Here is a 9,141-nt window from a genome sequence, read left to right as displayed (position 1 = left end):
AGTGTGTTAAACCCAAAAGGTAGTTTATTACTTCCTGTGCTAAGATGCTAAAGAAACGCTCACATGGAGGAAAAAAAATCAGAAATCAAAGCTTGATAAACTAAAAGCAGGGTTTAATATCCCAGAGTTTTATGTCTGCCTCTATTTTCTGTTTACCTCTTTTGCACCATTCCCTCACTGCAGACAGACTTTGTCCAAATGAGGAGAAAAATGATTTTTCAACTCTTAACTGTACATGATTCTGTATTCTGGCCCCAGAGGAAAGGACACCTCCCTGACCCCCCCACCCCCCAAGCTGAAAAATCCTAGCGTGAACTTTAAAAGATTGAGAGAGAGAACCACTATAGACTATTATATAAACAGATGTTCAAACTGGGGTAGGTTATAAACCCATCTTTGTGACTGAAAATTAGATATAGGAGTCATGAAAAGAACGTGTGTCAGGGAATAACTATGAGAATATAAGAATTAAAAAAGTATTTGCAAGAAAAAATAATTGCAACAACAGTACTGAAATATTATTTTCCTTGCTCATAACACTTTCACAGGTATACCAGTTACTCAGAACAACAACAAAAAATGCATCATTGACTATCATGGGGGAAATTTACTCTGAATCTGTGGTCTTCTGTGTTAAATTATTTTTCTTTGCATCTGTTTTTCTTGGTTTCAATTAATTGTAATGCATTGTTACTGGATCTTGATTTCTCCTGGGTCAAAGGAGATAGGAAAAAACTGAGAAAAAAGGAATACTCGAGCCTGCTGGTGAGGAGGACATTATCTTTAAAATGATTTGGAAATTGCAGCCTCAATCATTCAGACATTAGATCCCTTGGCATCCTTGCAAGGCAAAATGTGTTAACTTGACATTTTGATGTAGATCCAGTGTGAGTAATTCATTTCCTTTCACTAAATTCCCACTGAAGTTTCAGCTAGACAAGGTTTTTCACCCCTAAAGGAAAAAGTATGCTTGTCCTACAGCCTCAAGGTTTGTTATCCTGAGTGTTAAATTTCCTAACACAACAGGATACCTTAGATTTTTATCTAATTCTTTAAACACTACTGTATCAAAGACTAGATTGAATGGCTTTCTAAAAGTTTTTTTTTTTTTTTAGCATATAACAGTCTAATTTTAAATCCTCTTTAAGCTAAAGAATTGAAGTGTTTAGATTCATTTAACAAAGTTTATATTTTTCCATAAAGTTAATGTGCATTAAGGCAAGGGATTCATGTTTTTCTCAGAAATTCTTGCTGTTGTTGGTAGGTAGTTTAAATTTTAAACTACTAGAAAGTTTACAAAGTACAACCTGTATTTTCTACAGCTACCCACATCTTTACTTGACCAAATATCGATTTGAAGCTGTGCTTTTTTTTTTGCACAAGAATCATTTGGACACATTTTAATGATGCATATTTTTGGATTTATCGCAAATATACTAAATTGGGGTCTAAGATAGGAGTCAGAACATCTGTATATTTTACAGATTTCCTAGGTTACCTTCCACTGACATGGAAAAAATAGTGTTTGAAATAACTTAGTGATAATTGTAAGAGGATTCTAATATGCGAAACCATTCAAACTAAGTGATATAATCATGCTGTATTTATACTTCTGGCATGTGGTATATCTAAAAGTTATATTCTGCAAGTATATCAGCAGTTCTTAATTGTGGCTGCCCATAAGAATCAACTTGGGGCCCGCACAATAGCCTAGTGACTAAATCCTCACCTTACACATGCTGAGATCCCATAGGGGCACCAGTTCATGTCGCGGCTGCTGCATTTCCTTTCCAACTTTTTGCTGAGGCCTGGGACAGCAGTCAAGGCAGCCCAAAGCCTTGGCACCCTGCACCTGCATGGGAAATCCAGAGGAGGCTCCAGTTAATGACTTCAGATCAGCTCAGCTCCAGCCATTGTGGCTACTTGGGGAGTGAACCAGCAGAAGGAAGAGCTTTCTCTCTGTCTCTCCATCTCTCTTTAAATCTGCCTTTCCAATAAAAATAAATCTTAAAAAAAAAAGATTCACCTGGAGAAATATTGGGGTTCCCTGTGCTGAAGCCACAGTAACACCATCTAAATCATAGCTGAGAAGTGGTGTCCAGGCACCTTTTAAAGTTCCCCCCGTAATTCCAATATGAAGCCAGCCTGAGAGCCATCGACTCATATATTGGCTCATAGGTAATGCAAAGTTGGCTTTTGTTTATTTAGAGACTTGTTTACTTATTTGAAAGTAGAATTATAGGGAACAGGCAAATCTTACACTCATTGGTTCATCTCCCAAATTCCCACAAAAACCTGAAGGCAGGAGTTTCTATGAGTGTGGCAAGGGCCCTATCAACTGTTTTGCTCTCTGTACTTTTCCCAGACCATTAGCAGGGAGCTGGGTCAAAAATGGAGCAACAGAAACTCCAGTTGGCTCCCATACTGGATGACAGCTTTGCAGGTGGCAGCTTCAGCAACTATGCCCAAAATGCTGGCCCCACATACATTGTATTTGTTAAAGGGTATTTGACTCTCCCTACACTCCTGAGTGCCAGAACCAAAGAACTTCATTCTTGTCACCCACTGTCACTGCTAAGGGAAAGGTTGACGGTTTTCATAGGCGATGGAAAGATGGGCATTGTCACTTGGTCGCCCATTTTGTAACACTTTTAAGATATTATAGAGGTTCAATGAGGTCCAAAGGAAGGCTGCATTTGTCTTTGCTCCCTGTTCCATCTCAAACATGGCTGACCATGCTACCTTACATTGATGAAAGTAACTAGTCTGTATTCCTATTTTTTTTTTTTCCCTTAACAGTCTTTTATTGACCAACTACAGATACTGGTTCCAAAGGTTAGGAGCTGGGTGTGTTGCAGTGGTAAGGACCCTTCCCTCAGAGGTACTGGAGCATAAGGTAAAAGAGCCACTCATATGCAAGGTCTTCAAGAAATTCACAGTGTATATTATGCATAATTTCTGTTTTTACATCAAAATACTCTGAATTCAATTTTGCTTGAGCCTTTTGAATTCACAAGGTCTAGGTTATCAAGAGATATCATTTCCACCTATTGGGCATTCTCTAACCAACACAAAGAAGCTGTGAATGGTTTTTATTTTATTGATACATAAAGTTTCATGGAACAGGTAAAAGATACAGATTTCAAGAAAGAGAGATCTCTTTCCCATTGGATACCACATTAAGTATCTCCACAGTTAAAAAAAAATGTGACAAACCCAACTGTTCAACTCCAGACATGATACAAGAAGGCGGTGCTATAAAAATGCTCAACTCCAGAAGACGAGAGTGTAGTGCAACTCTGATTGCCATAAAATAAGGGAAATAGTTTTCAAAACAGCTTTGAGACAGGGAAAAGTGATGTGTAGAAGCTCAGTACATAAGATCCACAGATGGCAGAGCTAACAAATCAATTAAAGGATGCAAAGTATGAGCAGAAACATAGATGTGAATAAAACCCATTCAAACTTCCAGCTATGTATGAAGTAAACATTTTAACCACTGGCACTAAAAATTTAAATTGTATTCTGTGATGAAACAGAAAGCTGCTATAATTGCCTGAGTAAGGGGTTGGATGGAGAGGTACAGCTGGTGAGGAAAAAGATTAAATGTGTGTCTGTGTTTTGAATAGACAGTAAAACTATGACAGATGAATCAAAAGGGCTTGCCAAGGTACTAACAATAGTCCAGGTGAGAAATAACTAAGATATAAAACAGGCTCAGTGGCAAAATTTGAATTAGGTAGTCACAGGTTTTTCTCCTGTGGTACTCTCATCTGGACGGACACCTGCAGGTGGCTAGTTTCTTGCATGCAAAGCTGAGGTTGTGTCCTCTGGTGGTCTTGGGAGGTCAGTAAGTCTGAAGTGTTTCCTGGAACTGCTGGCCTCTGTTCTGAGTAGTATTACTATTTTCTTGGACCACAAAAGGATTTTGTAGCACATATTTGGCCCCAGTGTTGAGTTGAACTGTTTCTTTGCTTGGTTACAGTACTTTCTGCTCAACACAGGAAGGAGGTATAGTCTTCTTATGCAGGTGGTGGATGACAAGATCATCTCAGCTCACAGCAAAGGCTGACCCTCACCCATAGCTCATTCTTGGTGATTGAGCCTCAATGTGACCACTGAAGACAGATGGCCTGAATCCCAGTTCTGCTGCTTACGAGCTGTTCCCCTGAGCAATTTTTTTTTCAAAGTATGCTTCTGAGTTGATTTTCTGTGGAACGAACAAAACATTTTCTCACATGGGTTTTATTTTTAAACTAGTCGGAGGAAAGTTTCTAAAGACAACAGCCAGCACTTAAAATCTACCAGTGTCATGCCTAACAAACACCATCACTTGTAAGCATGAGATGAGATCAGGCTTTTGTAGGGGGCCCTTACAGAGAGGAAGGGGACCTGTGAATGTCAGACATTCTCCCTGCCTGGATAAAAGAAAAAAAATTGAACACTAGGTTAATCCTCATGTATTTCCCCTTCCCCTAGCCCATATTCCTTATTCCCAGAATTCCAGACACTGAGATGCATCACCAAGGCCATTTTCTTTGTCAGAAAAACCTGAACTACTCCTTTTGCCCTGAGTTTTCTTGATCCCTGAATGGCCCCTCTTTTTTCTGTCTGGATAAATCCTTAAGCATTCCTCAAGACTCAGCTCAACGCCCACTGCTGCCCCCAAAGTCAGTCATTCCACATTGATTTTTTCCTTCCTGCAACTCCGAGGAGTGCTGAATTGTGAATCAACATACCTACTGTTGGTTTATTTACCTGTGTTGGTCTATCTGATTCCTTAATTTCAGAGGCAGAAGCAGAGACACGGAAAGATATCCTGTTCTTTGGTTGATTTCCCAGGGGCCTACAGCAGCTGGATTGGAACAGGGTAAAAGGCAGGAGATGCATATCTCCTCCACAGGGCTGATGGGGACCCAGTTACTTGAGCTTTCATCTGTTTCCTCCCAGGGTATGCATTGTTAGGAAGCTGGAATCCAAGCAGAACCGGCACTCAGTCAGGCACCCTGGATACTGGTGTCCATCTGGCTGTTTGACTCCCAGGACAGATGCGTACGTCCATTCTCTGGAGCTCATATGCTCTTGCTATCGATATATCTTCCCTGCTTAGATAGACAGGAAACTTTCTGGTACCAGAGACCTTAGGCACATGCAGCACAGCAGTGAGGACTGAAAGCAAACAGATTTTTTCTTGGACAAATCATAGAGAATCAATAAAACTAATAGGTTCAATCTGCAAAGGTCCTATTTTATACAAACAACTCATCCGATCTGCATCACTTCTTGAGATAATGACGACTCCCATAGCATTGCTCTCACTTTGAAGACCAAGATATGAAAATTGGGAGATGAAATCACCTGTGCAGTGCCCCACAGCTAGCACACACCTGAACTGCTTGACTTTGTTGTCCTTGTTAGGAAAAAGGTACATATGACATTGACGTCCCAATGTTTCTGGGAATGTTGGACTCTCCTGACTTTGAACTCCCCCTAAACCATCAGCTGAACCCTTGCCTGAAGAAAAAAAAAAAAAGGAAAAATTAACTGATTGATAATATTTGGACAGATTCAGCACTGGCCTGGTTCGTTGCAAGCCCTCGGTAGATGCTGAGTGGTTCGGGCATCACACCGCCATCCCCCTTTTGGCATGGCCAAATGACCGGCTACTGCATTTGAGGTTTGTGGTTTCCTGAAACATACGAAGGCTTTCCTAGAATTTTTTCTAATAGGAGATAATGTAGAATCCTTTGTATTTTCTCCTCCTACTGCAGGGTTGTAAAGAACTTTTCAACAGATCCTGGAAAGTGAGCAGAGTATAATGCGTGAGAATGAGACTAACAATTTCTTCTTTTATAATCCCCACCCCCAGGTGTCCTTTGCACTTTCCAGCTTTTATCTTTTTTCACTCTGTGTTTACATCCTTGCTTAGAAACTACCAAACTAAAGCATCTTGCAAACTAAAGCGGTTACTATTTTTGTTAGACACCAACCAGGAAAGGCATCCGAGAACTCACAGCAGGATTTCAGGTGCTAGCACTAGCCAGGCTGGTAACTGCACCCCAAGGAGACACTGTCCTTCCTGCCAAGGGGGTGGCTTTTCTCCCTTACTTCTCTCTGCTGTGATGAAACAGCAACTGCCTGGAAGAGGACAACAGCTGACTCGCACAGGGCCTGCAGGCCACATATCCTTCCAGGAGGGCGGAGCGGTTTGAATATCAACAAGCCTAGAGTATTTCCTCACACAAAAACAGTTCCTGGAACGTCATAGGCACTCAATACATACTTGTTGAATCCATGAGTGGCCCATTCCATTATACAGTACTTACGAAACAAATGTGTAATATGCATGAATTTTATGCCATGTGGTCTACATCCAAGGCTTTATTTAATCCTTACAGACATGACCAAAATCTGCTTTATTATAATTCTCATTTAAAAATGGAGAAACTGAAATAATTGCCTTTTGCAAAGGGTAATGTGGAACTATCATTAAGCTCGAATTTGTATTGTGATATAGGTGAAATTTGCCCATATATGTGTGTGTATATAAATATTTATCCATATATATACACACACTTATATACTCCTTGAAAAATACATATATGCACATTTGTATGTATAAATGTGATATTTGTCTTTTTGGGACTGACCTATTTCACTAAGAGCGATGGTGTCCAGCTGTATCCATTTTGTTGCAAAGGATTTCATTCTTTTTTATGGTTAGTAGTGGTTATAGTACATATAAATATATGTATCTTTATAAAGATTTATTTATTTTTATTTAAAAGAATTATGTAGAAAGGATAGACAGAGACACATAGGAGGAGAAAGGAAGAAAGAGAGAGAGAGAGAGAGCTGCTTTTCATTGGTCCACTACCCAAATGGCCACAACAGCCAGGATTGAGTAGATTCTCATCTAGAAGCTTCCTCCAGGTCTCCCACATGGATGCAGGGGTCCAAGGAGTTGAGCCATCGTCCACTGATTTCCCAGGCTGTAAGCAGAGTGCTGGATTAGAATAGCTGAGGCTTGAACTAGTGCCCATGAGGAATGGTGTCATCACCTACTACACAACACAGTTATCTGTTGATGGACATCTGGGTTGATTCCATACCTTAGCTATTGCGAATTGAGCTGCAAATAAACATAGACATGAAAAGAACTCTTTGGGATGCTGATTTTGTTTCACTTGGGTAAATTTCATGGAAGGGATAGTTGAGCCAATGGCAGATCTATTTTCAGGTCTCCAAGGAATCACCAAGCTATCCTCCATAATGGCTGTACTAGCTTACATTCCCACCAACAGTGGATTAGTGTCCCTTTTTCCTCACATCTTCACCATCATTTATGTTTTTTGATTTTACAATGATAGTCATTCTAACTGAAGTGACATGAAACTCGTAGTTTTTCTTTGCATTTTCCTGATTTGGTGCCTATTTTAAAGGAGTAACTTTGCCTAGTTAGGTATGTTCCAGAATGTTTTCTGCTTGCAGAAATAAACAAAATTCCTGATGACTGTATTTTGAGCAATAGTTTGGTTCTGAGTTTAGTGAGATGGTACAGTTCTAAGACCTCCAATCTGTGTGGTCAATAGGGGCAGCTGTAGTGTAATTCAGCTCCAGGTCATGTTAGACCGATATCCACAACCATGTTTACCAAAGAGATGGCTCTGTGCATTTTCAAATGTCATATAGAGCAAAGGGGAAAAGATTAAAATAAAGTAGATTAGAGGAAATATAAAAAGTTGTCAATTTGAAAATCTCCCATTAAAGAAGGGCCATTTTGTATATTTGGTTGAGCAGGAAAGAATAGCACAGGGAGGTGGTTTGGGCGCAGGGCCGTGGCTGCTTTCTACCCTCTTGGGAATTGAAAGACACCCATGCCTTTTGAATTTCACTCAAGATGAAGCGGAAGCTGCAACAGCCATTGTTGTCCTGACAATGGAAGAAGATTTTCATAGACAAGTTGATTGCCTTCTAAGCAGAAAAATAAAGCCTATTTCAACAACTACTAGAGAGTCTGTGAGAGCTGCCACTTCTAAAGGGACAAAGAGAAAGAAAACACAGGTGAGCAAGCTTTACAAGCCAGCTTGTTTCCTCTACTTGGAAAGAAAGCAGGTCTCACAATATTTTCCTATTAAATCAGTGAACACCCTATGCAAGGGTCTTGTAACATTTGTGGCCTCTTTGAGCTTAGAGAAACTTGAAAACTGTTAGCAGGAAAACTTCTTATGATGAAGCATGAAGCAGCCTAGACGGATGTAGAGTTCCCTATGGACAGCTATCCCAGTTAACAGACTTTCCTGATCCATTAAATTCTACTGTGACAATTCTCCTTGCCAGAGAAGGGGAAAGGAGTCACTACCCAACAGAGCATTGCCAAGAATGCCAGCAGACAATGGGAAAGTATAGATCTATAGATATTTTTAAATTTTGTGTTTATTTTCATATGATCTGAAAGGCAGAATGTTAGAAATAGTGAGCAATTGCCACTTCTTAAATGCCTGTAGCAACGGGGCCTGTACTAGGTCAAAGTCAAGATCCCAGAACTCATCCCAGTTCTCTTCCTTGATGCTTTTTAGGATACACACTAGCAGCAAGCTGGATTAAAAGTTGAGGAGCTGGGATGTGTACAAGGTACTCCGATGTGGGATGTCAATATCCCAGGTAATGACTTACATGCCGTGACAAGCATCTGCTCTTGAAAATGCAAGTTAATATAAAGTATTTATATTTACATATAAAGTAGTAATATAAAGCAGTATAAAATACAATAGCCTGCATACTATTTGTTGATTACATTAAAGTTATCAAATAGCTGTGGAGGTATTCATAGTCTATCAAAAGTAGTGACACTTCCAATTTTTTCTCTAACTAAAATATATCAAATATCTATCTACTTGGTCAGGCAGCTTTAGCTCAGGTACCAATGCAATCCAGTTGTTTAATACTTTCACATCTCCCAGAGACTGAGCCCCAGTTTTTTACATAGAAATGCTTTGACTCTGTGAGATTACATAGCTGACATATCAAGGTGATTTAAACTATAGGAAATTAGCCATTGCTTAACTCAAAGTTACTTGCTCCTTCCCTCCCTTGACAAAGGGTCTGGACATCCGAGTTCCATGGCTGACTTATTGTTTA

Source organism: Ochotona curzoniae, unplaced genomic scaffold, assembly GCF_017591425.1.
Source record: "Ochotona curzoniae isolate NIBS_2020 unplaced genomic scaffold, NIBS_Ocur_1.0 contig_3190, whole genome shotgun sequence".
Taxonomy (NCBI): Eukaryota; Metazoa; Chordata; class Mammalia; order Lagomorpha; family Ochotonidae; genus Ochotona; species Ochotona curzoniae.
This window is presented reverse-complemented; position numbering follows the sequence as displayed.